This window comes from Eleutherodactylus coqui, chromosome 1 (genome assembly GCF_035609145.1).
Source record: "Eleutherodactylus coqui strain aEleCoq1 chromosome 1, aEleCoq1.hap1, whole genome shotgun sequence".
NCBI classification, from domain to species: Eukaryota; Metazoa; Chordata; class Amphibia; order Anura; family Eleutherodactylidae; genus Eleutherodactylus; species Eleutherodactylus coqui.
This window is the reverse complement of record NC_089837.1, coordinates 221,931,111-221,949,614: the sequence shown is the minus strand read 5'-3', so window position 1 is coordinate 221,949,614 and position 18,504 is coordinate 221,931,111. Positions and strand designations below refer to the sequence as shown.

General features: G+C 42.7%; 1 protein-coding gene across 16 annotated transcripts in view; it reads right to left on the bottom strand.

The window, feature by feature from the left end:
• EYA4 (EYA transcriptional coactivator and phosphatase 4) overlaps positions 1-18,504 on the bottom strand; it is a 294,629-nt gene that overhangs the window by 27,369 nt on the left and 248,756 nt on the right. The gene's annotated exons all lie outside the window — the stretch shown is intronic.

Sequence of the window (18,504 nt, the reverse complement as noted above, 5' to 3'; positions counted from 1 at the left end):
GCTGTTCATTAGTTGTTTGCTGAAATATCACTCATCGGAGCATCTCCATGCTAATTTGTTTGCAAGTTGGTCAAATATGAACGACTATGATTATACACCAGGCGACTCTTGATCAGTCAGCGGCTATCAGGGGTTGCCAACTTGAATATTTAGTTTTCCTGCCCAACTTATCCAAAAATCACGGACAGCTAACATTTTTACGGACACACTGGAAAACCATACCGAGTGCTAAAGATTATAAGTAGTATATTAATAGTAACATATTTATATGTCAGATACTGATATGAACTCATCACCAGCATTTAATGTGAGCTGTGAAATGATGATAATTACAGTCTTAATAACCTACTCAGGTACCACCAGCCTCATGAAATTCACAGACACATCTAATATTTTTTAGGGACTGTCCAGGAATTTCTGCATGGTTGGAAACCCTGGAGACTATTTTTTTGGTAAGCTGAAATAAAACGACTAGTGACCTATTGCTCATTACCCTATCAGTAGTCATGTTTACACTGAACATCTATTGTGTGAATTCTTTCAAGTAATTATTCAACCTGTGTAAAGGTAATTTTAGCCTGGAGGACCTGACACACCTGTGTACTATATGCACAACCCATTGATTTCAGAAGGCCCTGCGCAATACTTTATTTTCCCTGTTTGGTTTGCCACAACTGATCACTGAAGCTTCCAGCAGCAGAACATCCTGAGATCAACTTTGTAACTAAAAGAATACCCTCTTTTAGCGCCATTTAAAACAACATTGCTGCTAGAGTATAATAAAATCATCAAATATATTTTTTCCTATTTGTAACTTCAGAAACCAAAATATTCTTAAATGGACCTTTAAAGAAGCAACACCTAGCTGCCAGTTCATGATTTCAATGAAAGTCAAGGCAATCATTACTATTGAAAACTGTATTGGACTTGAAGCCTAGTAACCCACTTTATTTAGTGTTTTAGGGCTCAGTCAGGTGAGCGTTTTTTTCATAATGTATAAGTCAGTGAAACCGAAATGCAAAACGCATGTTTAAAAAACACATTTTTTATTCGCACTTGTTGTGTAGTCACACAAAGGCAAAATTTGCACATATAGTGAATCCCCATTGAAAGCAATGGGAGAGGATGGCTATACTCCTGCTGAAGCTGTGACACCTGCAGCAGGGGATTCCTTGGATGTGAAACCCCTAGATGCTGTTATATCCAGGAGTTTCACCTTTTTGTCAATGGGACCGGCGGCAGCAGTGCCAGCCCCTTTGGAAACATAAGGAGAAGATCGCACTGCTCTGCCACAGCTGTGGCAGGAGATTCCTTCAGCCCTGTGGTGAGTCCTCTCATCACTGAACACTGTGACAGCACTGTCACAGTGTTCAGTGATGAAGCGACTCCTCGTGGGGATGAAGAATTTCCCTGCCACAGAGCAGTGCAATGCTATTCCATTACTTATATTTCAAGCATTGGCTGGAAATATAAGCCCTACCCTAAAAAGAAGCCCTAGTTGCAAGAACAAAATAATAATACATCACCTAGAAGCGCTCTCCGGGTTCCCGACTCCTCTTCTTCTTCATGTCTTTCTGGCCGGGGATTGAAAAATCCCCGACTCCTGGAAGTGCGCCTCTGATTGGCTGAGTGCTTTGACCAATCACAGACATTCACTCCATTCGACTGTGATTGGTCAAATCGCTCAGACAATCAGAGGCAGCTTTTCCAGGAAGCAGGGATTTTTCAATCCAGGCCAGAATAACATGAAGAAAAAGAGTGCTGGGGATCCAGGGAGAACACGCGCCAGAGCAGAACAGTGCTTCAAGGTGATGTATTATTATTTCCTATTTTTTTCCTGCAGCTAGAACCTGTTTAAGGGATTTGATAGTAGGATTTGCTACTGTGAAAGTTGCATCGATTTGCACGAAAACTGTGTTTTTGTGCAAATCAAAAAACTCCTATTTTTAAATGCATGTAAAAAGCAGATATGTGACTGCTTTCATTGAAAAACATTGGCTTTCATAGATCCGTTTTAAAAATGCGCATATACATGTGTTTAAAAATTCGCTCATCTAACTGAGCCCTAAGCATTAGTTCAGCTTCAGAAACCCCTGAAGATCATTTGGGGAAGTTATGGCCATTCAATTGCATTACTATATATGTGATTAAGGAAGATGTAACAATACCTCTGCAGCACCACCTATTGGATGTCAGAATTCCTGTAAATCAATGTCCGATCCTTAATACAGATCTTTATAACAATGATTGGAAATTGAAAACCCAGCACAAATCCATACACAGACAGCTGTTTCTGGGGTTTTTACTCCTCCTCAGTGTCCAGTAGATTTCTAGCTTGGCTAGTGAGAGGCCTATGACGTTTGGAAGGGTATTATGCATGGGAATACATATAGGGGGTGCAGGGGGTGCATTCACACTTGGGTCCAGGAGCCCTAGGGGCCCATAAAGTCTTTCTTTCTTCTCCATACTGCAAACCAATACTATCAATGAAGCTTTATAGTTGGGGGCCCTGTTACAGATTTTGCACTGGGGCCCAGCAGCTTCAAGTTACGCCTCTGGTATCATGTCTGCTTAAGGATTGCTATTTAGTAATGGTAAACCATGTGTTTAACATCCATCACCCCGTTGTGTTTTAGAATTTTGCTTTCCTGTGTTGTTCTCCATCATATGCAAAATCTTAAAATAAGATTAACTCACACATGCCAACAAGAGATCAATGTCACAGGTGGTGTACAAACTGTTAATCAGGGAATTGGAATGTACCATATAAACTTAACAGATGATGATAGAATTACAACATATGTGCTGTCTTATCAACCAAACTTATCAAGTCCAAGCACCCTCTGAGAAAGGTTTCGTACTTAATCGTATATTATATCTGTGTTCTCCACTAGTTAAGCACTAATAAGCAATGTCCAGGGTATCATCAAGTGCTGCAGGTATAGTTATGTACTGCGGACTGCACTGATGGCGCATACAGACTGCAGGTTGGCTGCTTTCATGGGCAGCACATTAATATGGTTTTTCTAACTTATCTTTGCACACACTTTGGGGGTCACGGATCCCAATGGCTGAGTCTACCTGTTCACCCCATGAAGCATGCTGCTGAGGATTCATTTGTATCTGAATCCTATGGCCAGTTTCACATAGGGCGATAACATTGCGCGATTTTCACGCGATGCGAGAGTAAATAAGAAACGACAAATTATGAAAGCAATGATTTTCAATGGTTTAGTTCACATTTGCAATATCCTATCTTTCTGCATTTTGAGACTTTTTAAATCTCTTTTTATCGCATTGCAACGCATGAACTTGCGATTTTCATGCAATGCGGTTTTAACATTAGAAAGTCCTATTGACATTCGCGCTAAAGAATCGGACCAAAATCGTGTGAGAAAGTCGCAAGCAGCAGCTGTGTTTTTGCAAAAAAAAGCGCTACAAAATTGCATTGTTGTTCACACGATTTTTGAGCTTTTTTTGCAAAGACATTGCTGTCACTTGTGATTTTTCCTGCAGGTTTTTTCCCAAGAATTTGTTGCGATTTTCTTGCGAGAAAGACAATAGGAATTTCAAATTTAAAAACACATTGCACGAAAATCACTATTTCGTGCTTTGCGATGTGATAAAAAAGGAGGCTCCATAGGGAAACATGGGAGATTTAAGAAAAAGCAAAACGCAGAGAGATAGAGCATGCTGCGATTTTTTTTACACTTAACATTACACCAGTGAAAACATCGCTAATGGGAAGAAATTTATTGAAAATCATTTGTTTCATAATTCTGCGTTTTCACTCACTCTTGCATCGTACAAAAATCGTACAATTTTATTGCAAGGCACTCTAAGGGCGCCTACCCACTTGCGTTGCCGATTTTTGCGTGTGAAAACGCGGTGTTTTCGCGCATTTTTTGTGCGTTTTTTGCAGCCCTCCATTGACAATCATGGGTGCATTAAGAGAAAAATAAGGACACATATGCAACTGACAGTTCCTATGTGAAAAAACCCCACGAAAAGTAAAAAAAAACCCAGATGGACAAGAACACATTCAATACTAATTGCTCTTGAGAAAAAACGCAAAACATCACAGGAAAAAAAATCGCAAGTGGGTAGGCACCCTAAGGGTGACTACCAACTACAGTTTTTTTTCACTGCGAAATTCGCAGCGTTTTTTTTTTCTGCAGAGGTCTATGGGACTTGTTAATGTTAAAATCGGGGTCGCACAAAATCGCGATTTGGCGGTAAATTGAGATTTTGTGTGATCGCGATTTTAACATTACAAGTCCCATAGACCCCTGCAAAAAAGAAACGCTGCGAATTTCGAAGTGAAAAAAAACTGTAGTGGGTAGTCACCCTTAGGCCTCGGTCACAGGGGCGTTTTTTCCCGCGATTTGCGGATCGCATAACGGATGTGCATCCGCAAATCGCGTGACCCGGGCCGACGATTCGCTGAAAAAGCTGCACCTAGCAGCGTTTTCAGTGAAACCGCCCCACACTGCCCGCTATCCTCTGCCACAGCTGTGGCAGAGGAGAACGATGTTCGCCCATTGAACGCAATGGGCTGCCGGCGAGCGCGGGATGAATTTTCGGGAAGGGCTTAAATAGCCCTTCAATAGTTATTCAATAGCTGAGCGCTGCCTCTGATTGGTCCCTGTGCTCAGCCAATCAGAGGCAGCACTTACTCACCCATTCACAAATTCATGAATGGGTGAGTGGGAGCTGCCTCTGATTGCTGAGGGCTATGACCAATCAGAGGCAGCCCATTCAGCAGGCAGGGATTTTAAATCCCCGCCTGCTGAATACTACACAGAGCAGTTCAGGAGAACTGCCGGCCGGCCGCGACTAAACTCCGTCTGCAGGGAAAAGGTGAGTATATATATTTTTTTTATTTTTACACATTTTAGGATGTTTTTCAGGGAAGGGCTTATATTTTTAAGCCCTTCCCGAAAATTCATTCCGCGCTCGCCGGCAGCCCATTGCTTTCAATGGAGCCGGCTTTATTACCGGCTCCATTGAATTCAATGGGTGAACATCGTTCTTCTCTGCCACAGCTGTAACAGCTGTGGCAGAGGAGAACGATCTTTGTAGTATATGTTCTCAATGGGGTCGGCTGTATTGAACACAGCTGTTACAGCTGTGGCAGAGGAGAATGATCTTTAAGTATATGTTCTCAATGGGGTCGGCGCTGCTGCCGCCGGCCCCATTGAGCGCATATATAGAACACAAGGAATCGCAGAACGCAGATAGGCGCGTTTTGCGAATCGTTGTGTCCTATAATTGATCGCACATCCGCATAAAAAGCGGACATGTGACCGATCCCATTGGGATGCATTTGGTCGATAGATCTGCAGATCGGACCAAAAACCGGTCGTGTGACCGAGGCCTTAGGGTGGATTCAGACAGTGCAGCCAAGTTGTATTTATTACTGCTAAACTGCATGAAAATACTGCATTTTATTTTGTTAAATCACAGCAAATCAGCATTTAGACACGGCTTCATGGTAAGGGCTCCCACCCACTTGCGTTAGCGATCTGCGATTTTTTTAGCGCTGCGATAGAGCGCTAAAAATTTCAAGTTTGAAACAAATGAGTTGTAATGTGGCTATGCGCATTTGCGATTTTTTTTGCGCAGCGCGGGTGCGATTTTTTATCGATTGCGACTGCCCTATATTTGTGCGATGTCTGATTTTTCCCTCGCTTATGCAAGTCAATGGTTGGCTAAAAATCGCATCGCACATCACAGAATCGCATTCCGCGAATGCGTTGCGATTCTTTTCTCTATAATTGAGTTTAAAGTGTCAAAAACGCTGTGATAAAAAATCGCAGGACAGTCACAATACATAGAGCTTTGCGATGCGATTTTAATAAAGGAAAAATCGCAGCGCAATCGCACAAAAATCGCAACTTGTTCACTGCGATATCGCAGCGATTTTAAAAACGCACTATTGCCCTCGCCAGTGGGTGGGAGCCCTAATTGTGGTAAGAAAGAAAACTTTACTGTGTGAAAAAACCTTAACAGTCAGCAATATAGATGAGCGAGTATACTCGCTAAAGGCAATTGCTCGAGCAAGCATTGCCTTTAGCGAGTATCTCCCCCGCTCGAGACGGAAGGTTCGGGTGCCGGCAGCGGGCAGGGAGCTGCGGGGGAGAGCGGGGAGGAACGGAGGGGAGATCTCTCTCTCCCTCTCTCCCCCCCCCCCCCCCCCACTCCCTCCTGCTGGCTGCCGCTACTCACCGCTCCCCCGCTGCCGGCACTCGAGCCTTTCCTCTCGAGCGGGGAGATACTCGCTAAAGGCAATGCTCGCTCGAGCAATTGTCTTTAGCGAGTATACTTGCTCATCTCTAGTCAGCAATCATTATTTTCATTATTTTTTTAAAACCTTTTGGCTTCATTCACACAGAGTATTTAATGACATTTTTAATGTTTTTTTTGGTTGACAATTCTTTATACAAACATGATTCTTTTTCCTATGACAAACTGCCTAAAGAAATGCTGTGGACCCAAAGTGAGGAAAAACAGCACAAAAAGTCAATATTGATAACACATTTTATGAGTTCCCATTACTGTATAGTTGACATATGATCTAGTGTTTTTTAATAAAAAAGTTGAGAAAAACACTGTAGTAAACAGCATTTTTTCTTAAAACACAGTGTAAAACCTCCTTAGTGGGGTTAGATAAGATCAGCACAGTCATGGCTGCTTTCTACCAACACCACTCTTGTCCATGGGCTGTACCTGTTATTACAGCTCGGTTTCATTCACTTGAATGAAGCTAAGCAACACCAGACGACAACCAATGAACAAGAGGAACAATAGATGAATGAGAGTTAGGAAAGGATGGGACTCACCTGGTGTGGAACACCCATTGGGTGACAGGCATCCACACCACCAGTCCAAGGTGGCCTTAAGTTATGTCCAATACACAGATCCCTAATCCATAGTGGGAGCGTCAGGAGGAAGAACCCGCAGGAAGAGAATACCTCAGTCTTAAAACACCATAGGAGATATAGTAAAAATCCCTGCGTGCCAGATGATTGGATTTATACTATATCTCCTACAAAGGATGAGAGGGGTAGGAAGCAGCTATGTTTTCCTACTGTCATACAACTTATCCTAAAGCATCTGCTCTACAAATCAGTGTTATTCACAACTACTTTGGTTTCCAATTCCAGGTTACTTTATGAGTCACATTATTATCACCGTTGGAGCTGACTGTTACAATTTACCATATAGATCAAAATACTACACCACACATGTGGTTTCGGAAAAAGGGAAATTCCAACACTTATAAATGAACAGCAACATCAAACTGCCTTGAAAATCCGGATATCCTTTTAGGGGTTCTGTCATAAAAAAAAATATGAATACTTACCTATTCCTTCCCCAGCAGTCTTCTTACCGCATCTTCTTCTCACCAATATTCTCCTGGCTCCTGCAGTCAACCCATTCATGCTGTATCTCCACGAGTGCTCCTATGCTAATGTCACATGACAGCAAGCCTAAGCTGTCTCAACAATAGCCCGGGATAGCATTCAGCGTTTCCTGCTAGGCAGTGAGCTCTACGTCACTAGTGACATAGCCTACACTGACCTGCAGGAGGAAGAAAGCCAGATCCAGCCAGCTAAAGGTTAGGTGACCCAGAGGACTGCAGGAGACAGGAGAAGATCGGTGAAAAGAAGATGCGGTAAGAAAACTGTCTCAGGAGGAATCGGTAAGTATAGTTTGTTTTTTAAATGACAAAACCCCTTTAAAATCAGCACTTTAAATCCATTAAAAACATGTCTTATATTGTTAAATAAAATACACATATCTTTCAGACTCTACTTGTCTGTAATCTAATAGAGTCCAAGCTGTGTTAGGGTGCACGGCAGAATCGCGGCATTTCAACATTGAAATCCCACATGCGGATTTTGCGTATAGACGGGGCAAAATACACATGCAGATCTATAATAAAGACTGAGGCAGAAGCCGCGCATTTTCACATGGTTTATTGAGACCGCTGAAAATTCTGCTGTGATCCCACTGTGTGAACAACCCTTAAGTGTGTATTTTAAGAAAACACTAAAGAACTTCCTTTTAGATTTGGACTGTCATCCCTTTAACATTACCTGGCGAGATATCTCCAAAAAACCTGTCTAATCCTGAATGATACAACTCATGACATGACATCTGCAATAAGCATCATCAATGGCAGGTCACAATGGGTCACATACCAGTGCGAAAATTTGTCACTCCAGTAGATATTTAAAAATAGACGTGTGGAAGCCTTATGGTGTCATCACAGTCAACGCTACGGTCTTTACATTAATATGGAACCATTAGAAATGATGGACATTCATTCTCGCTGTATGAAGACTAGATTCTTAAGATGCCCAAGATGTATACTGTACAAGGCAACTTCCAGGTTCTGGATCCCTGCCATACTTGGGATTTTATGTCCGCAACAGCTGGTTCATTTGCACAGTAGTATAAAGCAAGCAAAAAACGTATACCAAACTCTAAATGCCCACCTATTGGGGATGGGGATGTTATCATCAGGATCATTTTCGGCTCCATTATCTGGCCTACTTTTCTTCCCTTTTCCAGTTTAAAATGTGACAAATGTATCAAATGTTGCACGTTGTTGATACATTTGTTGCATCCTTGGCCTATGTCACACGAGTGAATGCGTATTAGCAAGCACATTTGTGCCGCTTGCATTTTTGGCTGAATGGGCATTGCAGGTGCGGCTTTTAGGGATTATTCAGATGGGCGTGATGCGCAAATACGCTCACCGCTACGATGTGTCTTTGCGCATGAACCAGTCAAAAGTTTATTTTTTACCATTTAAATTTTGCGCTACTGTGCGCAGTAAAAAAAAAAAGCAGAACGATAGGTGCTGCCCTCTCTTTTTCCGCATATATAAAAACTGTGTGCGGGAAAAGATAGGGCACGGCCAATTCGTTTATGGATTTCAATTTGTGTTCTTTCCCTTTGCAAATGCACAGGAAAATTGAGCATTCTATGTATTTTTTTTTTTTGCAACCGAATTATGCACACAAAAGACACGTATGTGAACGAACCTAGTGAAAGGAATTGGTTCTATTTTCTGCGTTTTGAGCATGCATTACGCCCCTGTCTCACAGGCCTTAAATATGTCTAGAGATGTGAAGTCACTGTTTATTCCACTCAACTAGTGGACTGAGATTGTGACAAATGTTGCAACTTTTTAAAAAGTCTCAATTCCTAAATCTGTCTAAAACCCTCGCCGCCCTCAAACCCCACCCATTTTCTATATACCTTTTAAAAATAGAGTGAGGGGTGTAACATCTGCTCTTTTGAGCGCAAATTAATAGTACATTTGTCTAAAATGATTTGGGCCAAAAGATGCAACTTCTGCCAGAATACTGGCACAGCACCAATAAATGTGATCTTATGTCCATATAATCATCTGCACTGGTTCTAAAGAAAAATCACTCCGCTGGACTATTATAGGCTAAGTGAATTTCTGACTGAAGAGCAGAGGGGGCCCCATATTACAATATAATAATAATAATAATCTTTATTTGTATAGCGCCAACTTATTCCGCAGCGCTTTCAGGCATGGATAAATGCAAAACAATACAACAATTACAATATAAGGTACATTAGGTTAGACACAAATGGGTTGAGGGTGGTACAGGAGGTGCAGGGGGTGGGGAACACAGGCAATAGGGGATTTCATGTACAGATCATGTACAATACAGTACATATAATGTACAGATATGTACAATATGATAATCGGGGCGCTCACATGTGGTGCTGTTCACACCATCATCATATTATGTGCAGTGCTTGGTTGTACATCACCTTGACATTTCCCCACTGACATGTTCGGTGACCATTAGGCCACCCGTACCGCATCTTGTTACTGCAGATTACACCAATGAAGGCTAATGGGGTAGATAAAATTTGATTTAGGATCACTGTTATAGGGCAAGCATTACAACAGCTTGTAGTGGGGTCACTGCAGAATGTAGGTAACCCACACATATTAAGGAAAAACTATGATCAGTGAGCCAAATCGAAGCTGTTATATTGTGGTTTATGCTATTAATATTGAACATGAATGAGGTGCTTAGTCATGCTTTACTTTAACCCAAATAACAGATGAAGCACTGTGCACGGCTCTGACTTTTACCGCAGTGCCTCATTTGGATTAATTCAAGCTTTCCTAAAGTCAAATAACATATGCTAAGAACCGCTAGTTCTGTCATATAGAAAACTAGATCATCAATGACACCAGCCTTACTCAGTCATCAGATGCTTATTTCTGAAGCCTGGATATATGAAACATGAAATACACTAAAAAAAGAGCTTGAGGCCTCATGTCCACAGTAAAAATATAATTTAAAATCCGCAGCGTTTTTCCTGCACGCGTGATCTGCGCCCCATAGGGATGCATTGGACACCCACAGGTAGTTAAATACCTGCGGATGTCATTTTCCCCTTGAGGCGCGGATTGCGTGTGCGGGAAAAAAAACGCGGCATGCTCCATTTTCGTATGGGTCTCCCGCGGGGACGGCTCCCGCAGGCTTCTGTTGGAGCCTATGGAAGCTGTCCGGATTCACGGCACACCCGCGCCTGAATTTCTGCTCTCCGCGCGGGAGAGCAGGAGTTCAAAAGAAAAATGGAGTGCCCGGCGCATGCGCGCGGCACGCTGCCGGTGTGCCAAGCACATCTGCCGGGTCGAAGAAAAAAGATCCGGCTGCGACGGAGGGTAGGTCCACAGCGTCTAGACAGGTAAGTAAATTCTTCTTTTTAGCCTCATGTCTGCAGGAAAGGAGGGACCCGCTGTGGTATTCTGCATGAAGAATCCGCGGCGGGCCTCATTTTCCCCGTGGACATAAGGCCTAAGGCTGCAATCACATGGGCAAGCGTGACATCGGGCCGAGAAACACACGTTTGCTAATGTGCATTTTTCACGCCAATGCGAGGTATCTTCCATTCAAAAGTGTCTTGCATCGCTTCTGGTAAATTGGGATCCTCACGCATGTCACAAGTGTTTTCCATTGATTTCAATGGGAAACATCACAATACACTCATATGCACACCACATGGCATGTGAGAGCCATACAATGTATTTCAAGGTTCCATTGGAAATAATGAGCGAGGCGTTTCGAGCGAACGCCAAAAGATTGAACATGCTGTGTTTTTTATTCTCACAGCAGGAGAAAAAAATTGCTCATGTTAATAAGTCCAGTTAAAACAATGGAGTTCATATTCATGCAAGTTTTTTTCATCTCGTGTAGTGGCCCAGAACAATGGAGCCCCTCCATCATAGTGTGCATGTATTTGTCTATGGTATTGTCAGTGTCTTCTGTGTTGCATGATTGATGTGTATTGCATAGCTGCAGCACTGAAGGGGTTAACTGTCTGGTATGTGAGATATCTGTCTGGAAATGTATCGTTTTATGTTGTGAGTTGGTGGTCACCTGACCATGCTTGATGTATGTGTTTGCAAGGTGTGTACAAGGGATTTCTGTTCTGGGCTTGCAAGAGAGAGAAGTGTTGGAAGTGCTACAAGAGGACCACACAGGCACCTTCAGCCCCGTGTGGCCTAGAATGGAGGTGGCTGAAAGGAATCTAGAGCCTGCTGTACCTAGGAGATGCCAGAGTGTTCCTTCAATACTAAGAGAGAGAGAGAGAGAGCGAGTGAGGAGTCACCATGCAGCATACCTTTTCCTAAATATGAGTGTTGACCGGTAGAGAGTTAAAGAAGAGAAGAGTGTCGCCGGGATCAGGACCTACAGATAACAGGACTGTGGTTTCTCCTGACCTCCTGTGAATCCTCCCTCTGACACTGTCTTGAGTTTTTGCACTGTTCTACTGCTGGCATGTATTGTTCGATTGTAACCAAGTTATTTTCAAGTACACGAGTTTCACCGACTATTTCCGGTTTGGCTCAGAAAGTTAAATCCCTGTGTGTGGACTCTTTATTACCAACAACTGGATTTACCACAGAGGTTGGAATGGTGGCGTCATACGTGACACAAAGGACTAAGGTAATCCCTCATTGGGTTCCCCTGTTTAATAGCCTGCCCTCGGCCCCTTGGACGTGTCACCGGTTACCCTCCAGATGGGAGATGGTAGAGCCACCGTGACAGGGCCCAAACTCTACCCCACTGTTTCCTAGGCTGAGGCACGCTCCTCGGACGCTGCACTTGCAACGCACAAAACTCGTGCTAGATTATTGCCTGTGTAAATGTAGCCTCAGGGTGCATTCACATGTTGCTGAAACGCTGTGGAAAAACAACAATAGAAACATCTTTAATATTAAAGTGAATGGGATTAAAGCAAATCTTTTTCACATGCAGAGGAAAAGGAAATGCTGTGGATATTCTACTGTAACTGCTTTGTAATTCTAACCTGTAGTTTTTCTGCATTTCCACAACGTGTGACCATACCCTAATCCAGATTTAGAAGAAGGTAGAGTTCTTAAAGAGCCACATGAAGAACAAAAATTTAAGGATGAGGGTCTTTTCTATCCTAGTTTCCTTCATTTTTGGTTGACATGTAGGTATTCAACTAAAAGTGAGTCAAAAAAGTAGAGGGAGCCAAGTTCTTGGAAGCCTAAGCTCTGCGCTTCCCAAAACCTATTGTCTTCAAAGTCTAAGCTGAAGAGTGGAAAGAAGGAGGCAGTTCTTTAGGGCCTCATTTATAAAAAATTCTAAGTGTCGAGGAGTTAAATCATTTAATTAATTTTCAACCTGCCCTGAAAAAAGAAAGCGAGAATCTGATTGGTTGCTATAGTCAATTCCGACTTTCTATAGATATTATTTCTTGAATCCATGCTATTTAGCTTGTGCCAGTAGTAACTAAAAACATATATGTTGCATATAAGCTGTAGATTATGATGCTATTGCCGCACATTCCCTGCCAGCCATTACACTAGTATTAGTTTTGCAAGTCCAAACTTTACTGAACAATACTAATCCTCTGTTTCTTTCAGTCTCACATTCTGTAGCACATGGCATTTCTGTCACAGGGCTGATCTATCTGGATTTACAGCAAAAACTGGAACCGATTTGGAGTGGAACAGATAGAATTCAGACTGGGTATGATGAATGTACCCGATTGTACATCTCCAATATGGGGCCAGCTGGAATTATAAATATGATATTTTATTTTCTCACAACATATACATAAATGTATTTAGGGCTTTATGCCTAGAGCTTGTATGGTGGCCCATAGAGTCCTACAGCTCTGTATTATAGAGCTGTATTCACACTATGGAATCTGTTGTGCCTCTAAAAGCAATGCTTCTGATGGAGTGCTCTTACCCCCTTTCCTCCTCTGTGATGTGCATGTTTAAAACAGCTGACACTCACCTCAAACAGCCATGGTCGGAGCTAACTCCAATCATGGCTATTTGACAGCTTACCATCTTACATGCTGTGTCAGTCCTGACTATAGTATGTAAGCTGTCAGCAGAAGGGAGGTTTCTCCATCTGGCTTACCAGCTTTAAAAAAAAAAAAATATATATATATACACACACACACACACACACACACGCACATTTAAAGAAAATCTTCCTATTTTTTATGCTTAACATTGAAAGAAAAAACAATGTCAGAATTACATTTTTTGGTCATCACGTCTTCAAAACAGATTGAATAAAAGCGATCAAAAAGTTGTATGTATCTAAAAAAATAGTAGCCATTAGTGTTGCTCATTTTGATCAATCCAGCGATAAAGTCGTCCCTGGTTTTATCAAAATTGAATTGGGTTACTCAATTACATAATTGAATTGGGTTACACAAATTATTACGCAGCTAGCAGTAGGGGTTTGGGGAATTCAATTACGCTGCGCCAAACAGGGACAATGTACAAATATACAAGTTATACTTTGTAGCCTTCTGTTCTTATATATTGTGTCTCCCATGGATTGCGGCTTATATAATTGGCAGAACTTTTTTGTTAATATAAAATGAAAATGGGCCTTATGCCCCTTTAAATGAGCCAATTCTCATTTGAACGAGCGAGTGACGTTACTGCTAACTCATTTGCAATCGGTCGTGCTCATGCAGCCTGTTTAGACAGGCAGATCGTTTTATGTGAAACACTGAGTGGGGAGTTGTTAAACATAATTAGAGAGGAACGAGCCACCAATAATTTTTATGCTGGCCGAAACTGAACGACGAACAAAAAACAAACAAAAGTGCACGATGGCTCGCATTTAGATGTAGTGATTTCGGTTATTATAATGATTTTTTCAATGATAATCGGTATGTATAAACTGGCCACTACGCAACTAGCAGAGATTTTCTGTAAACTACAGAGTTAACTGATAAGTTATAAAATATGATAAAACTCAAATGTCTAGGAGAGCAAAGCCACATGACCAAAGAGCTGTTAATGGCTCTGCAGGTCCAGGCTGGCATGTAGCTGACCACGCACAATCTGAAGCCATACTGCTAAGCAGCCATTTACCTTGGCAATCTCACACACATACCTTGCCTAGCTCATGTGATGAACCTGGTAGTTCCTGCGCTTCCTAATCAATTACCCAGGTTGACATTCAGTGCTGGAAAAGGCCAGCAAACTGTGCTCATACTTTAGGCATTCACACCAAGGCCCCTTCTCGTCTGGTGAAGGTGCAGCAGGTATTATTGTACCCTGTCACTACCGCCCCCAGCTTCTGATAGGCTGGGGGCATGTGTAATCCTCCAAGTGCTGTACTGACACAGCAGGAGGACAGCGGTGAGGCAGGGAACGGCGGTGTGGGCAGAGCTAGAGGCGCCAGAGGACACCAGCCGCTACCATTCTGAGATGGCAGGAAGACAGCAGCAACCCTGGGAGCAGAGGAGGTGACGGGCAAGGCTGGGAGCGGCGGCCTGTTGAATCCCCCAAGTGCCATTCTGAGACAGCAGGAGGACCGCGCCAAGACCAGGAGTGGCGGCGCCAGCAAAGGGACAGCCAACCCCATCAGTGAGTGACCGGGGCAATTGCCGTGTGGGACAGAGCTGACAGCTTGCACAGCTGCTGCAAAAAAGTGGGCACATGGACCACTCAGGGAGCGCAGAGACAGCTGCAGCGTGTACATTGATTTTGTTCCCTTGGTGGAGGGTTAGGGTTAGTTTTCCTATTTGGCTTATATTTATAGCTGTAAAGGCTTCAGCATTTACAGCTAATAATGTAAGGCTATCAGGAAAACTAATCCCTACCCCTAACCCTCCAGCCCAGGCAAAAATCACCACACACGTGGCTGCTAGGACCTTACTGCATTCAACCAATCGGGAGCTAGGGGCGTTCCCTTATCCAAGCCCTGTCAATCCCCCAGGCTTCCAGGTGGTGACAAGATATAATAATACCGGTGCAGCAACAGTCCGGGCCACTACCCAACTGTCTCATCTGTAACATGCCTAACAGTGGAATTCCATGTTGCAAATGTTTCACAGGGTAAGCCAGCAGCAGAGAGTATCATGTATCAGATAGTGTATTGCGTTAGCAGACACTGTATGGAGGTCGAAACAAAAAAACGTCAAAAGCACTCAAAATACATTAACTATCAGAAGTATACATACCTATAATAAATACTCTAACCACATTGCAGCCATGGTTTAACATGCACCTATAGATTTCTACTATTAGGAAATGCTGACCTATTTTATCCTTCTTTTCTACTGTATGGAGATCAGTCACTTGACGCCTGTGGAGTGGCTGCAGACCCAAGATGTTTGTGCCGTTATAGTCTGCTTTGAGTAAATTTTGCCACAAATCTACCCCTGCTCATACGTGGTGCAGATTTGCTTTTCTGCCAAAAGATGCACCAAATTTTTTAAGAGGCTTGCACCTCTTAGTAAATATGTTGTATTTTATAACAGTACACTGGTATGAACTTCAAGAAAGTCATATATTATACTCTTCATCTCTTTACCAGGCTGGTTTCACAAGCAAGGAATGATAGGCAGAGGAGAGAGGATAGATTAGGTACATATTCAACACTCTGTCTTTTAAGGGGTTCTGTCATTAGAGAAAAAAAAGTTCTATACTTACTACAGATGAGCAAGCATACTCGCTAAGGACAAATACTCGAGCGAGTATTGTCCTTTTCGAGTACCTGCCCGCTCGTGAGAAAAGATTCGGGTGCCAGCGGGGGGAATGGGGGGGGGGAACTCTCTGTCTCTTCCCCCCGCTCCCTCCTACTCACTCCCGCAACACACCGCTCACCCCCGCCGGCACCCGAATCTTTTCTCACGAGCGGGCAGGTACTCGAAAAAGGACAATACTCACTTGAGTATTTGTCCTTAGCGAGTATGCTCGCTCATCTCTAATACTTCCCTCCCCCCCCAGGCAGTTTCTTTACCAGATTTGAACACCTATATGATCAATCGCAGCGAGACACCGTGCATATGTGGTTGAAAAAATAGTCCGCTAAACAGGATGCCAAGAATTCGGCATTTCCTGCTAGGCAGTGAATGCTATGTCACTAGTGATGTAGCTTACATTGCCCTGCAGGAAGTGAAATGTAGCAAATGGACGCTACGTAACAGGAAGAAAAGGAAGACGGCCTGTGAAGGAATAGGTAAATATAGAATTTTTTTTTCTAATGACAACCCCTTTAAGCATAATGCCGCAGGTGTAGGATTGGTTCTTTGTTTAATTATGTGACATGGCAATTTTAATTCACCAAACCATTGCTCCTAGCAAAAATGAGCAATTAGAAATAGTAGAAGGTATTTGGGAATCAATTCATAGTACTGTGTGTACTGTGTTTTTTACTATTTAATCCCCCAGACAACCCCTTTAAGAACAGTAAGTATGTTAGGCTACTGTAGGACTACACAGCAACTTTGGTTGTGTGACAGGCAAGTCGCACAGCCCAAAAATTGTTTTGTGATTTGTGTGTGACTTGCTGTCATGTGACTGCTTTAAACTTGTGATTTGGTTGTAAAAAGGCAAGTTGCAATCACAAATGACTTGCATTGGAGTCTATGATGTGGTCACTTTGCGCAATGTGACCAGTTTGACAGTCATTACATGCAAAGTCAAAAAGTGACACTGTGATCTTTGTAGGGTGGGCAAAGCCATCGTGTGGCTGTAGCTTTAGGCCAGTTTTACATGAGCATATCATAGCTACATTTATGCATGTGTGATATGGACGAATGCTTAGAATTCGGGCTTGGGCTGTGGCCCGTTTAATGGACACATAAATGTGGGTGTTACTCTTACTAGTGCACAATAAAAATTGCAACAGTGGAAAACAAAGAGTTAAATTATACACAGACACACCAAGCAAAAACAGCAGGTGTCTAACACTGCAGGCCTCGTAGAAGAGTGTCTCTGGAGAACTGATGGCCATCATTCCAGGAACATACCACATTCACCATGCCAAGAACAGTGCTTCCAGGCATTCCATCATAGCATAGATGTCAGTGGATAAAGTGTCATTTGTAGGGTTTGTCAAAACTGACAAGGCTTTTCTAGCTGGATAACCAGGACATGGAAATAAAGTTTAGCAGCTTGTGACTTTTGGGTAAACATGCAACTCCTAATTCGCATTTTAAGGGTATTTTACAGGAATGGGAGTGATTTTTATATGTAAAGAAATCATAGTGTTCTCCCATAGTGTACATCAACATGAGCTAAGCTCCTATAATACAGCTGAAGCTTGTTTTTCAGAAGTAGGCTTATAAGCCACAGAGTGCTAATTATCAGAACGAACTCTATGCAGACACTGAATGAGCAGCTAACACTAAAGGTATCAACTCTGACGCCTTCAAAATTTTGAATGCATCTTTGGGCTATAATATAGGCTGTAAGTCGTGACCATTAAAAATAATTAATACATCTGCCTAGATAATATAATAATCTTTATTTGTATAGCGCCAACTTATTCCGCAGCGCTTAGATTGACTTAGGCCTCATGTCCACGGGGAAAATCAGGCCCGCTACGGATTCTACGCGCGCATGCGCCGGGCACATCCGCCGAGCCAAAGCAAGAAAGATCTAGCCGTGAGGAAGAGAAGACGTGCTCGGCCCTCTACGGGTAAGTTATTCTTATTTTAGGTCTCCCGCGGATCCGGACGGCTTCCATAGGCCTCAATAGAAGCCCGCTGGAGCCGTCCCCGTGGGAGACCCGCACGAAAATGGAGCATGTCGCGTTTTTTTACATGCTCCATTTTTTTTAATTCACTTTTATTGACCATCCGCGGGTATTTATCTACCTGCGGGTGGTCAATGCATCCCTATGGGATGCGGATCCGGGGGCAGGAGAAGAGTTCAAATCCGCTGCAGATTTTAATTCTTCTTTTGCCCGTGGACATGAGGCCTTAGACTACGTTTTTTTTTTTGCCAATATAATTTAGAGGGCAGTTGGGTTGATTTGCAGCAAATTAATTAAGAGCTGCACACATCTTAATAAATCTGGCACATTTTTAAATCTGCGTTAGGAAAAACCTCTACTTCTACTAAGAGCCAGTGTGCTTTGGGAAAAAACATAAAAACAACTGCTGTTTATGCACAAGAAAAAGAATATTCAACCCTCA